Source organism: Streptopelia decaocto (assembly GCF_964273445.1).
Source record: "Streptopelia decaocto genome assembly, chromosome: 1".
Classification (NCBI taxonomy): domain Eukaryota; kingdom Metazoa; phylum Chordata; class Aves; order Columbiformes; family Columbidae; genus Streptopelia; species Streptopelia decaocto.
The window spans coordinates 71,897,339-71,918,532 of record NC_138663.1 but is presented as its reverse complement, the minus strand read 5'-3'; the positions used below and the strand labels follow the sequence as shown (position 1 = coordinate 71,918,532).

The window sequence follows — 21,194 nt, the reverse complement described above, 5'->3', positions numbered from 1 at the left end:
CCCCAATTAAAGAGAGGATACTTTAATGATAATTTACATGTATATTGCACCTTGCATTTCAAAGTGCCTTTTGGAGGGAGGTGGCTGAGCAGCGTGCTGCTGATAGAAGTGATAAGCAGGAGGTGAAGTCTTGTACAGTTACACAGAAGTGATGTTTCTGCCTTTTAGAAGTTTCCTTGTTACGTGAGTGTTTGCCTTCTGAAGTCTTCTGACAGAAGCTTTCCTAATAACTTGCTTACTGTGAGACAGGAGAGCTAAGGCAGCCTATGTTTTTGTCCAGTGGTGTGGTTCTGACCTACAATCCAAAAATTGGCTAATTTTTTTTTGTTCTTTTGGACGCATTTGCTTTGGAGTATTTGTGGTTCAGTGCCTTCAGAATGGGCATCCCCAGAGTGACAGCAATTCAAAAGCAAGTGCTTCTGAAAATGTTCGATTTGGCCTTGCTTTCCCTATCTGTGAAAGAGGCATAAAATAATTATGAACTTATCTCTGCAGGGCAGTAGTGAAGCTTAGTATTTGTAATGCAGCATGGAAAGAAATTGTATTTATTACAGAAATCAGTGTCGGAGTGATCTGATTTGTTCCTGTCTTTTTAGTTCACACGGTCTTTGGAGGTGGAGGGGTGGTGGTTGTTTGGCTGTTGGCTTTTTTTGTAGGGGCCACCTTCCTCTGCTGAGCAGCTGGAGAGAGCAAGATACTATTGCTTCACCATGTCCCTCTGTCTAGATCAGCCACATGCAGGCAGGGTGGTGTTTCCATGCCCACAACCTGCATTGAACTTGGCTTTGGGAGAGGTGGGTGTGGGTGCAGGCATAGCTCTTCTGCCTCAGTCCTGTTCCTGGCTCAGGGCAGAAGCGCCTGGCGGGGATGGCAGCCAGATGTGGCTGCCAGAGCAATCCCTGCTGCCTTCCCCTGACCACTGCCCTTCTCAGGGCTCCCTGAAGCTGAATGAAGGGCAGGCTGCATACTTGGTTGTTCCAGGTGTTATTTTTAACTGGGGGTAGGAGGGCATCCCTCTCTGTTAGATCAGATACACCTTCCTCATCTGACAAGGGAGGGCCTGCTGGCAAAGGCAGTGGCTGGTGGTCAGCTGCTAGCATTGTCACACCAATTAGTGTTTAGGTCACAATGTGTCCCTGTGCCTCCTGAGGGAAGGAGGCCATCCAGGACAGCCCATGAGTGGGATGTTCCCCTAGGCAATCATAAAGAAGCCAAACCAAGCCCAGATGTGTGCTCAGGTTCAGCCTGAGCAAAGAGACCAGGCAGACCACCAAAACTCCTGTGCCTTTAACAGCAGCATTGTGGCAATTGATTCCTGCTATCGTGGGTTATTTTTTTAGGTCTACAATGCAAGCCAAATTTAGACCATATTGGTTCTGGTGTTGCTGAGTTGTCTTCAGGCAATGTTTTGTTGGAGAACTGAGGACAGCTACTCTCTTTATCTACTTCTTTAGTAACATATGAAACTCAAGCCTAGATTATACTGATTTTTTTTTTTTTTTTTTTAAAGTGCCACTCCTGGCAGGAAAAATAAATGCAGAAAGCTCCAGCTGAAGTTGAACTTGTGTATGGAATGTCTGGAACAGCAGTAAATAAAGGATTTTGAAAGGAGTTAAGCTTTTCACTTTTATATGGTATTGCTTCACTTCTGTAATGCTGCTGACCTCCAAAGTGAACCGGGTATAGCAATTAAGGAAAGCTATAAATGATTCTTCATCTAAATGATTTTCCGAAGGTTATTCCTTGTTAAGCCACATGTAGCTTCTTTGCTTCAGTGTTGTTCTTGTACAGTTTGCAAATAGTGTCCTGGCTAAGAGTATGGAGAGAAAATGGGTATGAGAGAAAGAGACATTCTCACTGTGGTGTTTATGTTGCTGTTCTATGGAATGTTTGCATACAGCAACAAATAGCATTGTAAATCATTTTAAAGATATGTATAATGCCAGGAGTAGCACTGGGTGTGACTGCAAGAGTTAAGTGTTAGTACAACTCCACAAAGACACTTTGAATGTGACAACTGGGCTTTACATGTTAAACTTTTAGCAGCTGGCTAATATTAAATCCAGAGTTTGGATGTTTAATTTTAAAATTAAATGTGGTTATAAATAGGAATGACGAGTGATTTTTGTTTGGTTGGTTTGGGTTTTGCCTGCTTTTGTTGTAGTGTTTTGTTTGTTTGGTTTGTTTTGGATTTTTTCCTAACCAGTTCAGGTAGGGTCTGATCAAGCTTGGAAATGATTTGTTTTGAAAAGTCTTGAGAGTTTAATCTGGAGGAGACTAACTGGGATCCAGTAAGGAGTATCCTTAAAACTGGTGGAACACAGGAGAGAGTGAGATTCTTTATATAGCTTGAATTTCTACACAGTGTGGCTGAAGTGATTTTTCCATTATGTCTTCAGTGGGATCCTCATAAACCTCTATTAACAGAAACTAGGAATGTTTTCCGAATAGTATGGGATTCTGTGGAAATACAGGAGCTTGGAGTTCTACCAGATAAATGAAATGTTTAATAAAATGTGCCAGAGATAGCAGTACTAGAATTCAGAAACAGATTTATCCAGTTAGTAGGGCCACAACAAGGTGTTCGGTATCTGCAAAACACATTTTCCTTTTCTTTTTCTCCTTTTTTTCCTAAAAAGGACTTCACATAAAAGTGGTTTCCATTATTGGTGGAGCATTGTGAAGTTCTGCTGATGTGCTTGGAGGTCAAATAGAGCAAACCCAGCATTACAGCAATATTGGGGAGCTCCTTCCCACTTTCTAGGAACTCATCTGAGGTCAATTTTGGGATTCCTCACCCTATCAACCTGTGACAGAAGTAGTATTTTTTTTTTTTTTTTCCTCTGATGGATTAGGTCTGGAGATTGTTTTACCATGTGCCCTCTTGAATGGCAAGTTCTTATCTTCTGACCTGCCTTGCGCTTTAAAACACAAGCAAAGCCAAGCCTTCTCAGACCCATCCAGGAGTTGAGGTTAGATGTGGTGGGGTGTGAGGAACCAGAGGCTCTAGGGTGAGGGTGTTGGTGCCAGTTATCACGGCAGGCTACCAGAAAAAACGTTCCCTAGCAAGATGGGTCCTCCCTGCCGCATCCATGAGAAGCTTGGATGTTTCCAGCAGGTACCACTGGGCAAGACCAGCTGCAACTTGAGTCCTGCAGAGTGATGAGGGTAGCGCTGGTGGGCCGTTTTCACCTGTGCCACCGCCATTCTGCTGTGGCGGCTGTGGTCCCAGCAGCTTCACCTCAGCTCCAGAGGGCCAGCTCCCTCCAGTTTAAAGCACTGCTGTGCTGGATCGGGCAGCCTGGTGCAGGCACGTGTAGGTGCCAGGTGCCCAACTGGGACTGTGCTGTGACTGTGGAGTGACAGACCCACCATCTCCCTGGAGGTGAGGAAATGATGAGCTGAACTCTTTTCGCAGCGGGATGAGGATACACTTGTTCCTGCTGAGTCCCAGGGCTCCAGGGAAGGCACCAGGTTGCAGGAACAGGAGTGCTGATGGGTGTAAAAGATATTTCTCAGTTGGCAGCCTGAGTGGTTGTGTCACTGTCAAATGGCTTGAGCAAATGGGTTCTCTGGAAGGGGAGTCAGGGAAGACTTTGGGAGCGGCTTCCAGGGGAAGAAGGTTATGGGCTGTAAAATATTTCATGGCATGTGGCCTGAGATGCATATCGCATGTTGCACAGTAAACACTCGACTCAAACACACTGGAGGTAGTGTCTTAGCAAGCTACCTCATACCAGCTGAGTCATCAGAGCCATCCATGACTGACCATGCTCTGGCTTTTATTACCTCCCAACTGGGACAAATTACAACTTCTTTTAAACCTCAAAGTAAGAAGAGAGTGAATTAATAGTGTATGCACAGCCAATTAGTACAGCCAGCTGAACCATGTTGACAGGCAGTGGCTGAGTTTTGCAGGCTTGAAGAAGTGGGCGGAAAGCGCAGTATTTTCTTTTTTTTTCCTTCTTGGTAGTTTTGAGTGAGACTCTCATGGCTTTTCTGCTTAACAGAAACAATGAGGTCTCCTTGAGCTGTTTGGTCCTCTTTACTGATAGACTTTCTAGAATGGGACTGACAGCTGGGATCGTATTTTAGGAAATCATTTAATGGGTGAATAAAAGAGAAAACTGAGCTCAGTTTTCAATTTGGGGTCAAAGGCAAATTAAACTGTAGTGGGAAAGGAGCGGGGAGTGAAATATAAATTACTGTATATTCCAGTTTGAAACCATGCTGTGTGTTGGTTCTGATTACAGCATGTTTTCCTGTCTATTAAGAAGGTTTGTAGTGGCCCTGAAAAAGATAGAGAAATGAGCAGTGAAGTTGTCCATGGAAACTTGTGTAGGAAGAGACACTATATTGCCTTGGACTCCTTGGCTTGGAAAGGAGACTGCTGAGGGAGATATGATAGAGATCTATAAAATCGCACAGTAGTGTAGTAGGGGGAGCAATTATTTCTGACAGTACAAAACTAGAACAGGCAATGAAATTACCAGCCAGCAAGATTAAAACCAGTACTTTTTTCCATCTGTGTTAAATTATGGAACTCACTGCTTCTGGTCACTGTGGAGGCTAAAAGTACAAATGGATTTAAAAAATAGGGTAGATGAATATGGGGAAGATATTAAGCCTAACAGACTGTATAGGGGGAAAACCCCCTGTAATTACACAGGGCAAAGATTGCTTTTGCTGTCTATTAGGCCTTTCTGAAACAGAGACTTGTGTCTTTTGGATACAAGATCCCAGGCAAGATAGACTTGCTCTGATGATATATAGGCGTTCAGATGCTTCAGTGTAAAATTTTGCACCCTGGAAGGCTGGTCTCAAGTGCTTATTAGTCTCCTCTGGATTGTTTCCTAAGTCTCAGCCGCAGCAGTCTTGATTTCAAGAGCTCTAGCTAATTGTAAGTGGGAAGACAGCTAAGGAGGAATTTGTGTCTGACTGAGATTTGTGAAGTCTGGATTCCTAGAACTAGCAAGAGATTGGTTTTGTTATTTTAATTACCCAGATCAAATGAGGAGGGGAAAACCTTTAGATAACACATGGAAGAGGAATTACAGATCAGCGTTTGAAAAAGAGGTTTTCTGGTTATAGGGAAGAGACATTGTTTGCTTCTAGGGGCCAAATGTGGATTGACCTGTCCTTTTCCAAAGGTCTCCCAGTTCCCATTATCACCCATGTGAAACATGTTCCTGAAGCATTGACTCTTTATCACATATGTGACAAATGGTGTCCCAACTGGAGCTTGCAGCAGTGGGCATAAGAGTTACTGCTTTCACTGCCTGGCCAGATGTTGCAAGCAGTCATAGAACTGTCTCACTTGCTAAGAAATGCTGCTGTTTGTATAGACCTTGCATCACACTTTGATTGTGATTTTTTTTTTCCCAAACCAGCAAACAGAAAAATGGATATACAAAACCAGTTTCCATATTGTTTTACATGTGTACTTTTTAGTTATTTTTCCTAAAGAGAGGGTGATTTGCAGTGTTGGATAGCCATTAAAACATACTGAATGCAGCTAAATATGGCCTTTAGCCTAAATTTAGTTCTCCTTTCTGCTAATCTATACAATGTCCACAAATATCTATTTAAGTAATTGGATAGCCTCATATGGATTTAGTTAGATTTTTATTTTGGAAAATAACAAATTTATTTGCTGGATGATTTTTTAAAAATTTATTTTACGTGCTGTTTATGATAGACTGCACTTGGCTTTGCAGTGAAATGTAATTACAAGTGCAGTCTCCCCCATCAAAACACTGAGCATGAAAAGTAGGTCTTAAAAAAAAAAAGTTTTGATAATTGTACATGGAAAGGAAGTATCTGGTACATTTTGAAGTAATATTACTTAATAACTAGCTTTTTTTTTACTGAGGAAATTATTTTTTTTTAAAATAATTGCACTGATTGTTTTTTGTCATGTTGATCTAACATTAGCAGATTTTTCTCCCTTACCCCTCATATTTATTTGTTGACTGGAGGAAAACAAGCTTCCTGTTTCTGCAGCTCCAAAGCATTTTCCAACTTTGGTTAAACTAGTCATTGCAATCAACTAATTGGGTAAACTGAAAGAAGAAAATATCTTGTTGCCAAAAACCGTGGTACCCACTCATTCAAATGGTAGGATTTTTATGCTTTGGCACGAAGTTTTGTACTTGGGATTTACCTTTAAAGTTATTTTTTGCTATTATAATTATGACTGGGACTCAATACATTCTGGTTTCACATTTTTTCTTTTTAATGTAAAAAAACCTGCTTAAAATTGAAATTTTAAAAGAAGTGTCTTAGAAAAATTATACATATTTAAATGTAATGTCGTGGCAGATCTTGAATACAGTGCTAGTCAGAATCTCTTTCTGTCCTCTGCATGTTATTAACTACACTGAGTTTTCATTTAATGCCTTAGTGGTGAGACCCATCTTCTTTAGCCATGGAGAGCTGAAGCAATGGAAAATGACCTGATGTAAGGGGTATTTCTCCAGTCTAACCTGAAGTTTTGGCTTTGCAGACAAGAAGGGAAGCCATCGTAGATGCAGAACAAGCCTCCTGGTTCCAAATGAAACCAAACCCTGTATAGTATTAGTGCTCCTGGAAAGAAGAGGCTCTGAAAAAACATATTTTAACTCACATCCTATAGCAGAGGTGTCTGTATGCTTTCCAAGATACTCAAGTCTCCATTAGCTCAATGTTCTACTATGTTGTTTGTCCCAGCCAGTTCCCTGTGAAGTAGGGAACTAGGATTGTCCTGCTTCACAGGTGGGGAGCAGAGCGGCCTCATGTAGTCTCTCGGTACCTATAGCCGCAGCAAAATAATGCTGTGCTCTCCCAACATGGTCTCCTTGGGCCCTTTGCCTGCTGCCTACGTGGGACCCACGCTCACTGTTTGCTTGGCAGATGATACTGTGCTTAGGCTGCCCTGTCCCACCACTCGTGCTCGCCGTTCCTGCTTACTGGGGTGAGAACCTTATGATCTTACTGCATGTTCCCAGGAGGTGAAGAGTTACATCATCATCACTTCAGCTCATCTGGTTGTATGGTAAACATAAATACTGACGAAAGAGACTTCTAGTTTCCTTCAGTCTAGGATGGAGTTTTCTAATTCCCTGTCCTTTTCCAAAACATCAGTGTTCCACAGAGCACTCTGTCATACACAAAATACTCGTTCAACTGTGTGGGCCTTGGCCTCCTTTTTATTGAAAAAGGGGGAAAAACTCTTTCCCAAATAACAACTGAACTTCTCTCACTTTCTTAATCTCACTTGAAAAATAAACATAAGTAGACCCAAGTTGTCAGCGGGTGGTTGACACAGTGGTGAGGAAAGTGTGAAAGCTGTGCATCGAAGACATCGAGGTAGCTCCTCTGATGATTTGCATTCAAAAGATGCTGAGCAGCTGGCCTGGAGCAGGGCTTGATTTTAGAGCATATTTAAACTTAAGCATGATAGTGAGCACATGCATATTTAATTTTTTAGCTTCTGAAGAGAAAACAACAGCCACCTCCAAAAAAGCCCCCAAACCCAACACCCCAACAAACTCCAAAATTAATTAAGGGAATTAATTAGAAGAGGTGGATAGAACGATAACTTTTTGGGGATGGAAGAAGTTCCATTTTTTTGTTGCTTTCCTTGTAACACCTGAGAAACAGGGCTACCTGAATAGTTTTGACTGTTCAGCAAAGTTTTTCGTGCTCACAAAAATGAATGGCTTGGTTGGTATCCATGTTTTTGGAAATTAAATAATTACATATACTTGGAAAATACATGTTTTTTGTTCAGAAATTGTCCCTGTGGGGTTTTTTTTGAGAAAACTTTTTATCATAGTCTTGAAAGCTTCAACAAATTAATCACCTACAGGTTTTTCTAGACATGCTGATGGTGATAAAAAGGGTACAGGTGAGCAGTTCTGCACTTCAGGGTTGAAGCATCTGTCTTGATTTCCACCAGAGCAACCAGAGGATGCAGCTCTCAGCCCATCGAACTTTGCAGCCAGGCACACAGAAATTTGAAGATACTCGGCACTGCTGCAAGATGCAAGCTTTGGCATGGGGTGGCTTTCCACACCTATGTAGATAGGGAGCTGTTTGAACCAAATAGAGATCTGGTATCTGTATTTCTGTACACCTACTCTAAGATACGGGACTGGAGGTTAATGGAGGAAGGAAAACAGGAGCCAGGGAAATAGGGTGGGATTGACAGTGAAGGAATGAAGATGTGAGGGGGAGGAGTTTGCCATGGCAGTAAGTGCAAGCAGCTGGGCCCATTGTAGACTCCTGTGGAAATAATAAAAATATGTTTTAGAAGGTTATGAGTGGCAGAGGCAGCTGAATGGGGAAGGGTTATTTCTCATTGTACGGGAATGGGCATGATCAGATGGAAGCATCTGGTAGTTTTAAACAGGGGGAAGTATGTTTTCACACAAGATACAGTAAAGTTACTGAACTTACTGCCAGGAGTTGTAATGTAGGGCCGAACAGGTAATTGGTTTCAAAAGACTTAATGCTAGATCCATCTATTTGGAACCATTAATTGCACAGATACAGCTGCTGTATTTGGCTCAGAAAGCCTCTAACCTGTGGGTTGCTGGGGGAATGTGCAAGGGAGAGTTTATTCCGTGGGTTTTTACCCTGAGGATTTCGTGCTGAGTGTTGCTGGGGATGTGGTACTAGCCAAGACAGACCTTTGTGCTGACCAGAACTACTGTGTTTTTCCATTTTCATTTAGGGCTTTCATGTTTTGGTGCTAGACTGTCTACACATGCCTCTGACAAATGGAAAAATAACAGTTGAGAAAGCTTCTCATGTGAATCAAACCTTCTACTCTGTTTCTTGATCTTTTTATGATGTTTCCTCAGCAGAGGTAACCTGACCATCTGAAATTCATGAGACAAATGTTCTTCAGGTTATGGAGGACTTCTCACTGAATTTTGTTTGGGAAAATTCTTGGGGATTTTCCTGCCCTTGACTCCTCTTGGGCTGTGTTGCCATTTATTGGCATAAAGTGCCCTGACCTATTTTATTTCTGTAGGTTTTTCCCAGGATTTGGCTGACAGAGGGTGGAAAAAATGATTAGATTCTTAGATAATTCAAATGCTATTTGCTGTGTCAGCTGCACCACTTCTGATGGCTGATAAGAGACAAGTGAATGCAGTTCCTTGCAAGATGAGAATGCGTTTGTTTGGATGGCACAAACATAACCACATGACTGTGTGGCTGATGAACAGGTGTTATACAATACAGGGACAATTCCAACACTTCCATCAATTTATTCCATCAACATGCCTGAAACCTGCCTTGGAGTGACTATCTTGATTTGATAGTTCAATTTCTTTGCCTTTCAGTCCCTGACTCTTCTTTTCAAGTTCCTAATAGCTGAGAAAATTGAGGAGGAAGTGTTGTTTACTGAGTGCCTGGACTTCATTTTTGTATGCATAATGATTAAGAAATGAGTAAGCCAGCAGGCAAGACCTTCTCATGGGACCCCTTGTATACCAAATGTTTTCCTTCAGTGGAAGTTGAGCTGTTTCTCAAACCATGCTTGTCCTGCGCTAATGCAGTTAGTGGGCAATTAGAACTAGAAAGGTGAACTAACTAAAATAAAAAGCAAACAAAAAACCCCAACCATCCAGAAAATACCTTCAGATGCTTGTGTGTCCTTTACCATGCCCCAAATCTAGAGTGGTGTACTACAGCAGGCAGATGCCGCAGCAGCTTGTTCTCACGTGGTATATACTTATGGTACAGCTTATCTTTGGGCTGAACTTAGTTGTGATGTGTGTGCTGCACAACCTGCTCACTCTTAACTGTCTCCTGAGGCCCTGTCCCACCACACCAGCTTGGATGGTCCCTCTCTGGACAGACTCTTCCTTTGCTTTTCCCAAGTGCTGGCTATAGAGCCTGAATGGCTGAAGATGTTGTACACGCTACCAACACAGTAAAACAGAAGCAGGAATTCCCAAAAGATGCTGATAGCTGAAGGAATTATCTTTTCCCGGTGTTAAACACAAGGAAGTTAATTTTATCATTTCATACCAAAGTGAATTAAAGTTTGTCCATGTACTACATACAGAGTCTGGACATGCAGTTTCCTAACCCAGTGTGCAAGCACAGCAGTAATGTGATCATTGGACCAAGGACTGTGTTACTTGCCCAGGTTTTGTAGATCACCTTTAATTTCTTACTTACTGATATCCTACCCCATTTCCCTGAAAATAAGACCTACCCTGAAGATAAGCTCTAGCATGATTTTTCAGGATTTTTGAGAATGCTCAAAATGTAAGCCCTACTCCAATAGTAATAGATAATTAAAAAAAGTCAATTTAAATAGTGTCCAGGCAGCTATACATGTGAAAAAGTAAGCATCTTTTGGAGCAAAGATTGTATAAGATCCTGTCTTATTTTTGGGGAAACAGAGTAGCTGTTTGCACTCAATTGCTTAACTCCTGAATTTCCCACTCGTGCTTTGGGTATCAATATGGGTTCATGGTCTCTAAGAGTGGGTGCTAGAATGCTGTTTGTGGATAAATGAGCAGTTAACGATGCATTGTTGAATGCAGACCTCGTTTCAGGCTGGTGAAGCTGAGCTAAATTTTCTCATGTTTGCCATTTCCAGTGCTCAGCCTGCCCCTTTCTCAATTTTCCAAATGGATAGCCTATTCATTCATGCAGAGTCACCATGCTGTGTTTTTCTTCATGTCTGTACCTCAAGTTTTACCTTGCCTTTCACGTGTTTGAAGACATAGTCCTTAAATGTGGTGGTGACAAGGCTGCTGGGAAAACACAGCCCTTGGAGATTGTGAAGTCCGTTTGTTCTTCAAGTCACTTGAAATAGGAGCTAAATGATATGCCTGGTTTTAGAAAGCAGCGGTATTGTATCTGATCTTGTCCTTCCAGTGGAAAAAAGAAGAGGGTTTGATAATCTATACGGCAGTACAGCGGTAATCTTGGAGTGATTTAGACCGTTAATGGAAAGTACTTTAGCTTTGATTTCTTAACAGTGTGTCAGATGAAAGGATAATCTTAGCCTGTCTGATTTCCCGTTGCTGCTGGCTTGCATAGCATCTGCCTAAAATGAAAAGGCAGCACATGGATCCCCGTGTGCAGGCTGCTCGAGTGGCCAGGTCATTAACTTCCTTCCCTCCATTTCTCTCTTGCAAGTCTCACTGCTGTCCATTGTTAATTATTCTGGCTATGGGCTTGTTAAGAAGCCCTGAACACCAAGCATTTTTCCAGGCACAAGTCACTTGTGCTGAGATGTTTGTTTCTCCCGTGGTTAACTAGCCCTGTTTTGCCTCTTGCTTGAATGCTTTGTCGTTTCCCTTTTCACAGGCTAAGGGTATTCTCCCTAAACTTCTCATTATTTTTTCTGTAAAGTGCATGTAGCAGGTCGCAGGCTAAATTGTCAGGCTGTGCTATAACCTGTTTTCTTTTGAAGCACAGTAAGATTTTTTTTCTTTTGAAGTACAGTGGGATTTGGCATTGTAAGAGTTGGGGCTCTTTATGTATGATGTGAAGAAGATTCCTGCTCAAGATATGGTGAGCCAAGTGAAAATTGAGACTTGAGCAGGAGTCCTGGGTCTTCATCCTAGGTTGAGCCTGCTAGTTCCTGAGTTCTTCTACCATGTGGCTGTACATTACTGTCATGCCATCCTTCCCTGCCTCTGACAGTGTCTCTGTGAAGGAGTATCTGTCTATATCCAACCTTAGGGTGATGTGAAGCTGGTTACTTCTCCTCAGGGTTTTAACTATTCTTTAAAGGCACTACAGAAGTGCACCATTGTTATTTTGCTGAAGAAGTAGTTTGATCACTCTCAATTTAAGATAAGGTGGTGGCACCCTGAAAGATATTGTCCCATGCTTCCTATTCCTCCTACTGTGGGCTGGCACAAATGCTTGGGCGGACGTGAACTCAATAGGGCAACAGAGCTGGACTAAAATGGACGGTTTGTACTAGTGCAAGGCAGATCATGGTGTGGAGGTGGGAACCAGCAGCTGGGAACATGAGGAGGACAGGGCACGTTTTTTCAGTGGTGGTGCCAGCTGATCTGGAGTTAAAGCATTGATGAAACTCAGAATAAAGCTTTGGCCAGATCTGTGTTGCCTGACATCAGAACAAATGCATTTAAAGATTCATGCTTATGTTCTTTACAGAGACTGTCCCTTTAGGCTACCATAGAGTAGCTACAGGAAGAGTGGTCACTGGTTCAGGAAAACGTGGTTCTTCTTGTGCTGAGGAGCCATCTCTCTTTTTCGTATGCCAGCAGCATGGGTGGCTTTTCTACTGTGAAGGGTAGAGTTGTTGCTTGGAGGTATGAATGAGCCCTCTGGTATCAGCATGAGGCCCCACTGCTATCATTTGCAGACTTTCAACAGTGCTATGGCTTGCTTTGCATTTCTGAACACACCTTGGTTGTGCAATTTAGGTTTGATTGTAGGAGAATTGCTGCTTTAATAAAAGGAGGCATTTAAACATGTTGAGTCTTCTGAGATAGACTGAGAACACCAAATGCCAACCCCTCCACTTTGATTGGAATTTATGCTGTTCTGTACCCCTGGTACTGACAGACTTTGGGGCTGTTTAATCATGCAGCAAAGTGTGAAGCCTCTTTTGGTCCGAGGAGGAAGTTTGTCCCATGTGCCTAATCTGGAGGTCATTCAGGGTTTCAGTTATCTATTAAAATAGTGGCCTCTAAACATGCAAACATGGAAATGATACATTCAGTCCATAAATGCTATCTCTTTATGAGCCATGTTCACTACAGCTTTCCTGGGAATTCACTATATATGTCCTGATTTGGTTTGGTGTGAAAAGTATTTGTGGTATCCCTTCTATAGAAAACTAGGCCAGCGCATAGGTCTTGTTTTATTTTTCTTGTATCTGTTATGCTGGCCTTGTGGCATGGTTATATAAGTATACCAGCCTGGTGCATATACTCATTATCCTGGACAGGGAGTATAAGCTTGGGTTAAAGGTCCTGTATGGAGATACAGGAGGTTTTAGTTCAGTCCTTGTTCTCTCACTGCGTTCTCCGAGACATGGAAGTCATCATACAATGTGATTGCCCCTCTGTGAAGTGTTAAGGCCTGGCAAAGAGAAGTCAGATCACAGGTAGAGTCTGCTTGTGCCTTTGCAATACAAATAATTAATAATAATCTTGCTGTAACCCCTTGCTGGGGTGATTAATATTGCATTATTATTGGCTGTAGGGCCCAGGGTTTAGCAGTACTGGAGTATGATTTTTGGTAGTTCACTTTTTTTTTTTCAACTTCTGTTTTGGAGTCTTCAAAAGATACCACTGTGTTGGTTGATGCATAAAGGGGGGTTCTGAACTGTGGCTAGGACAGTGAACTTAAAATGTGACAAAAATTAATATTAAAATCTGCACAGTATAGAAATGCTGAGCTGTCAGTTTGGTATTATCCCAACACTGGTGATTTGGGTAGATTTTAGTAGAACAGTTCCTTTGGGCTGATAGCAGCTTAGATTATTGTTGTGGTGAGGACTTGAGAAATTCTCCTCCCTGCTTCCTCCAAAGTTACTTGAAAAACTGAAGAAACTTTTGCAGCTAAAGGAGGAAAGAAGTCACTCTTCAAGACCCAAGTATTTACCAGAGATTATAAGACGATCGTGATATATTGGACTTGATATGTATGCTCTGAGTTCAAGAGGATTTGGCTGAAGCCTGTAGTGATAACACAGCAAGAGATAACTGCTAAAGGAAACCCCATTATTGATCAGTGGCACTGGCCACAATGAAAGCTAGTGAAGAGACAGATTTGGTCACACAGGTTAACATCACTACTTTTAATTCCTTTTCTGAAAGTTCAACCATGGAAGAAAAATAATGTCTTTGGTTTAAAAAACCCCAAACATGTAGAAGTCTGGTCAGATTCCTGGGGATTTGCTAACAGCAAGCTCAGCTTCTCTCTCTTTTTTTTTTTTTAATTACTATTATTTTTTTTGAGGTGTTCTCATACAAAGCAGAATGATTCATTTCAGAACTTCATTCTTCATTTGTCTTTTCCTGACTCAGCTTGAGGAAGCTGACTGAAACAACACCTTTCCCTCGGAATATGGACAATGTGTTTTGTAATAATGATAATTTATGATTATCCCTGCAGATGATCACACTGACAGCAGCAAAAATAGGAAATTTCAGTATTAAGTACCTGTTTGGTTTTGTTGTTTTTTTTTTTTTTTTTTTTTTTAAAAAAAAAAAGGTCAGAGGTGCTGGTAAGAAGCTATAAGCAGAGTCCATCACTTCTCTTTAACCGGTGTTTTACATCTTACCTGTGACACCTGCATGACAGGCAGATGACAAACCCTCCAGATTTTTTTGTTCTTGACCTACTCACCCAGCTACCTGTCCATATCCCACATCCAATCTCAAGTAACACTAGCAACCTCCTGAAACTGTGCAGGCACTGTATCTCTTGAGCCTGTGTGATGTGTCTGTCTGACAGGCAGACAGGTCGGGGAGAGACGCGACTCACTGACCATTCTTGTTCCCAAACAGTGAGTAGCACTGATGCTGTTTCTTCTCTGCACCCACAAGAGGTGATTTGCTCTCTGAATACCTGTCTCCTCCCCTGCACCAGCTCAAGACTTTGCAACTTGAGGCTCAACAGATTTTAAGGCTGACCTTGCCTGGATGAGTCATCTGTCTTTGATGTGTGTGCTATTGATGGGAGAGAAAGGAGGCAGGGATACTTTCTGGCTGTCATACAAGACTGCTTTCCACTACTCTGTCTCAGTGTATCAGATGGAGGCATCTTTTCCTTCTGAGCCTCTGCATTGCCTGCAAGTTAGAAAATAATTTGGGCTCCCATACTGAGGAAGGGTTTGTATTTCTTCCACTCCCTGCAAAGTGTAAAACCTTTGGAATATTTCTGACAAGTATGAAATCAGTGCAGGAGTTACTTCATTAGTTTGATAGACTGCTGTCCACCTATTTTCCATTCATCTGGCTATTATTTTCCATTCATCTGGCTATTATTTTATTGGGGGATTATTATTATTGGGGGACTGGACTAGATGATCTTTAGGGGTCCCTTCCAATCCCTAACATTCTGTGATTAGTTCCTTGTGTGTACTGTGATTGGAAGAAATCTCCATTTGTTTTTAAATATCTTTCAGATTTATTTAAAGTTCTTATCTGTCTTGGTTTTGTCCCTTGTCTCATCTCAGAGATGTGATATCCTCTTTCTTCCACCACCCCTTGCCAAATACTTTGTACCATACAGAAGTACCTAGGTGCCAAAATATACTAGTCGTATTGTAGACCTGTTCAGCATGGACTGAATGGATATCAGGCAGTGAAGAGGTCCAATGCTGAATATTTTTGTTTTGTTTAATTTAGAAAAGGAAAGAAGCCTTAGCTAGAACACTCATCTATGAATAGATAACTATTATCTGTTGAACTTTTTTTTTTTTTGTGAAAACAACTTACATAAGAATGGAAATCCTGATTTAGAAATGTAATTTCCACACTAGTCCTGCTGAATGGCTGCGCATCACCCTCTGTGCTTCTCTGAAAAAAAAAAGTCCTGCCAGCTACTGCATCACTAGTAGTGTAGACTCTCACCTCTGCTAAGGGGCAGTGGCTCTGACCTGACAGTGGGACCCCAGCAATTATTCTCTTCTTTTTCTAGCCTGAAATGGTAAATGTTTGCCACCTTGTTTGATAATGGGCAAAGCTGCAGCAGCTGTTTGTACAGAATCGATGTCCCTCTTAGGTTATTTGAGCAGCTGGACAGAGGATTTTGGAGTTGCCCCTGCTGGGCTTACTTAAGTTTCTGAGAGTCATTTTTGTTGGATCCACCCTTGAATTAGACCAGCTCAAGCTATGTTATTGTGCAATTTTTACTCTGGACCAGTACAGCAAACAAGGAAAGGTGTGTGTATCTGTGCGTGGGAAGATGTTTTCAGCCCTGTAAATAATAATTTCCAACTCTTTGCAGGTCACTTTTTTCTTTCCTCACCTCTTACTCCCACATATTGTTCCTGCATGTTTCACTAGTGAGATGAGGTTTCCTTTGGAAGTTAGGTGCCAATTTGACCTTCACTCAGAAGCTTTTACAAAAAGGTGGTTGGAGTGCTTGGGGAGGGAGCTCCCTTTGAGCATCTTCCCTTGCCTGCGGGGTATCCATGTGAAGAACTGCTGGTTCTTAAATGCCTTGAGAAAGGGCAGGGGGATTGGTTCCTGAAAGAGTTTTCTTTCCCCAGGGGACCCCTGAGGAGTTTTGCTTGCACTTCTAACCACTTTGTGGTGAGTACAAATGCACCTGGCTCTGCACTTCTTGGAACTGGGGCTCACTTACCACTTATGTCTCAAGGAGTGGTGCTGCATGTTTTCATGTACCCCTTCTGACTCCACAATCCTGTGGTTGTGGTGGATTCTTGGCCACCTGTGGTCTGAAGCAGAGTTGTTGAGGACTCTGTGTGTGTATGTGTGTGTAGGAGTAGCAGATTAGAAAATGAGAGGTTGAGAGGCTCAAACAGCTTCCTGAAAGTGTGGGAGTACAGGCCAGAGAAAGGAAGAGGAATCTTTTTGAAGCTATATCAGTGCTTTACTCGGACAAGAATAGCAGACAGAGTATATTGAGAAGAGCGGTCTGAGGATCAATGTGGCCACGTTGCAAAGGGTTGGTGCTGTAACAATCGCCACTGTCCACTAGTGAAACAAATTCTTCCAGCATCAGTGTAGTTTTACTGGTATGGTTGGCTCCACAGTATGCACTCATGCTGGCATAGCTATGTTAGCCAGATGTGGTGGACATTGGTAGGTCTGCATGTGTCGGTAGTGTATGTGCTGCCCTTCTATGGAATTATGGAGCAGTTGTGAAGTAACAGCTCGGATCATGTCTTGTGACATTCACTGCCCCTGGGAGAAGAGATGAGATAGCTGGATATACTCCTGTTGCAGGTTGATAATGTGTACAGTTCATGCTCAATATGGGTCCATTGGTACTTGGATCCTTCCCCCAGTTTATATAAGATTATTTCTGAGAAGGATTCAACTCCCTGCCTTAAAGCCTGTAGTGGGCAGAAACCAGGCCTTGGGTCCTTGGTGGAACAAGGCCCAGCTTTGTTTTGTGTTTCAGCTGCTGTTTCCAAAGACTTTACAAAGCAAATCATTGTAATTTCCTCTGTTTTTCTAATGAGGAAACGGAGACGTAGAGAAGCAGTGGTGAAAAGGGAACAGTTTATTTAGTATCTACCATCCTAAGATAGGAAGAGCAATCTGGTTTGTTCTAGGCCAGTACTTTTGGCACTTGTTCAACAATTTAAGCACATGCTTAATGATAATTACGGCAATAACTCCCTTACCTTTCTCTCTTTTCAGAGGATCATGAACAGAACTGTTCACTGAACCTCAATTGCAGGGCCATTTCCACTTATGCCAAGCCATTAACATCGCCCAAGCTGTCAGCCAGGAGATAGCTGTATTTGCTGGTGTAAAGGATGTCAACATCTGGCCTGTAGAACCTGTCTTATCATTAAGGATGCAGGAGATGGAGCAGAGAGTCATCTTTACCTGTGAGGAAGTGCTACCAGTTGGGTTGCAGGAGATGAAGACAAATAAACTTGTCCTGACAGTTGGCTCTTGGGTGGAGCTGACTTGAAAAGAAACTCCAGAACCTCCAGGTGGTCTCAGAACAGTAACACAGAGGCAGAACAGGGTCACTGAGAAACAACTTTCATACAGCAGCGCAATGACCCCTGCTAGTCATGCCTTTAGCATTTAAGTGATCTATTATAGTACCTCTGTTAAAAAAACCAACAACCTAAACCAACAACAAACCCCAAACCAAATAAGTGATGACTGTTCCAATGCATCCACCTGCCTGTCTTCAAAGAGAGCTCCAGTCTTCACAGTTGCCCTGGCACAGAATGTTTCATGATTATGCTAAGAGGCAGACTTAGGTCAGCGTTGGAAGTTGCTTTAATGAACCCAAAGGTTGACAGCCAACCTAGCTTTTGTAAGAGCAGCAATTTACTGTTGCCAAGAAAATTACCTTTTCCAGGATCTCAACTCAGAAGCTGTTTGCTGGATGGTTGAACTAGAGTGAATAGAAAGTGTTACAACTCTGTTTGCTACATGAGTTCTTCCTGTATATCATGTGAGACACCATTCATTTTTTTTTCCTCTGTAGGCCAACCTCATTTCAGTGTATCCCTCTGGGCATTTTGATCATCTTGGTGTCTTTGTCACTGATTTTGGAAGGATATTATTCAGAACTTTTACCTGGGTTGGGCTTTCTCAATGAAGTTGCTTATGAGAAAATGAGTTTCAGGATCACATCTCAGGAATTTATGTACTTTTGTTTCATTCCATCTATAGATCCAGGATTTTTGTCAGTGTTACAGTCTTTGGCATCAGGACTTAATCAGTTCTGATTAGAACCAGTGGGAGTTTCCATTACTAATTGTCACCAGCATAAATTCCAGCTCCTAAATTTGGCATCAAAATGCATGTCATGTATGTTGTTATATGCTACATTAAGTGCAATATATATCATATATATTATAATGTTATGTGCAGTATATGCTGTTGCCTATTTCATTTACTTTTAAGTAATGTTATTTTCTAATATTAGGCTACTGTCTGCTCTCTAAAGAGTTAGTCTGAATTGAATTTTTTGTCCAATCCTGCAGGCAGCTGTATTTATTTATGGGTGATTCTTTGAGCTCCCAGTGTGCTCCTCGTCTGTGCCTCAGTATCCCCTGCATAGCAAAACCAAACCAAAAATAAATAAGTAGAGCAACAACCAAAAAAAAGTCCACAACAAAGAAAAAAAAAAAAAAAGGAAAAATGCTGTTTTATTATCTAGGAGGCTTTAACTGTGCCACTATCTGTACAACACACAGCAATCCTTAAACATCTTGTTCCACAGAATATAAGCATGAGCTAGTAGCAATGATGGGCTGATGTTGTCTATGATGTTTGAAATATCTAGTTAACTTAGTTTCCAAAGAGGATAAGCAAATTCTATGAAGGATTAAAGGGAATGAGTTGATGTCAAAAGATGAGTGAAAATTGAAAGGGAAGACTGACACATGGAAGGAGAAGAGAACTTGGTCACTGCCATAAAGGTACTAGCAAATTCGGAAGCGTTGGGATAACATCTAATGCCATAGGCAGAAGGGTTAAGAATTACTTAAATGACATCTACATAGTGATTTATTAAATGGTTAAATTATTTATTAAAAGCTTAAATTAAAATTATTAAATGGTAAGTAGAAAGCTAGAGCCATTATACAAGGAATATTTTTTCATTTTTCTCTTTTGTTTTAGGGGTTGCACAGGGCAGACCGAACTGATGGTTCAGAAAGGGATCGCTCATCTCTGCAACATCTCAGAAAGTCAGGATTAGCAACTAACAGAGCACAGCTGAAAAAAGGAGAAAGGAACATACTATCCCACTCTTAGAAATGTGCAATTTGTGACTGAAATTGAGGGGATGCACAGATAGCAATTTTGAAACTTGTCCTTAGCTCTCCCAGGTAATTGCCATACATGAGGTTTTTGTCAAAAATCTTTGCTAAACTTTCATAACTAAATTAGCAGAGTTGTGCAAAACTTGTGTGATCTAAGGTTTTGTGATTTAGGTCTGAGTCCTGTAAACATCTACTGAGGTTTTCTGGAACTGCGCTTAGTTTTGGCCAAATATAGATTGAGTGTCTTGATGGCTTGAGGGTGAAATAATTGAAAACTTTCATGTTTACAGTGATGATCATGGCTAAAAGACTGAAGCAACAGCTCTTGATCTGAACATTCCCAAATTTGGAAGTCTGAAATCCACATCTGGTTAGAATTTTTAGATGGAAAGATTTTATCCTGAAAAAAAAAAATCACAAGTGTTTAAGCTTAAACAGCCACAAAATAAATCCCTCAGGGATAGAAAAAAAATTGTATGGAGGGAATTTTTTTGAAGGAACTGATTACAGTGCTTGTCACCTTGATGTCCTTAATTCACTTTACTAATTTCATGTTGCCCAATTTAAAAGAGAGGATGGTAGGTTAAAGCAAGGTGTATATCATGGTTGAACATGCTTAGAGACTTTCTCTTAGACTGCCTCACAGTGAGGAAGTTAAGGGTTAATAATTTGCTATGTCTGCTCTTGATGTATAGATGTAGTCTTCACACACCAAGAACACAATTCTACAAATGCATATGGCTCCCACTGGATTTGGTGGGATTACTCACACGTCTGAATGCCTGCAGGCTTGCAGCTCAGTTTTATATGATTATTATTATTTTTTTTTTTAAACCCTTTTTAAAAATACACACGAATTAAGCAATTTCCTTTACACAGTGCCTCAGCCAAAGCCCACTGAAGTAATTGGGAAGACTCCCACTGTTTTTTAGCTGGCATTCAGATCTATCCCATGTTCCTTATAGCCTAATCTACTGGATGTGTGTATGGGGGTGTATAACCATCTTAGTTCTTCTAGAATGGCTGTCTTGCTCTAATTTAGTTACCATGGAATAGGTTGCCCCTGTTACTAGCAGCATAATTATTCTGAAACTAAAATACTTTGATTCCAGAATTGTCTTCATATAGGGAGCTACTCTGAAACAAAAATTCGGTAAGGACTTCATCTGCAATAGCTGTGCTATTTGGTTGCTTTCTGTAGGCAGGATGTTTTAAACAGGAGTCAAAGGCAGTAATGGGAAACCTTTTTTTTTTTTTTTTACATCAGCACAGCCTGTCTGCTGCAAATTTTTGCTGAATTGTAGTTAACCTAGTTTATAAAACAAAACACCCAAGCCCCCAAAACGCCAGTGTAGACAAGCCCTACAATGGACTCTAGCCAAACTCCTGATCCCACAGTCAGATCTGCATAGATGGACCTCTGTGCCTATCTATGGTTTCGGTGGGACTCTCCGTATGTCCAGATACCCACCTATGCAGATCTGATGGCAGGACTGTGGCCCCACACCAGCAAGAGGGCACAAATATTGCCCTTTGTTTAGGGATGAGTGCATGGGTAATGTGGGGTATGACCTGGATGGTTCAGAGCATTGGAAGTGTGCTTTCTTTGAGATCCCTAAGCAATCTGACCTGCTTTCATATTTTAATGGGAGCCCTATTTATGAGGATGTTGATAAGCAATCTGGAGGAAATTCTTTACCTGTCATTGCCTTTTTGCACTAGTACAGATGAAGCAAAGTGCTCAGTAAACTAACTCTCTTTG

At 41.5% G+C, this 21,194-nt stretch overlaps 1 protein-coding gene across 6 annotated transcripts in view; it reads left to right on the top strand.

Annotated features, from left to right (window-relative positions):
- ETV6 (ETS variant transcription factor 6) overlaps window positions 1-21,194 on the top strand; it is a 138,405-nt gene that overhangs the window by 5,043 nt on the left and 112,168 nt on the right. Inside the window, exon 1 of one of the 6 annotated variants that reach the window (XM_082064206.1) lies at window positions 19,368-19,498. The exons of the other annotated variants lie outside the window; for them this stretch is intronic. The gene's annotated coding sequence lies outside the window, so the exon portion shown is untranslated. Of the gene's footprint in view, window positions 1-19,367; window positions 19,499-21,194 lie in introns of those variants that run through there. 6 annotated transcript variants of the gene reach the window in all.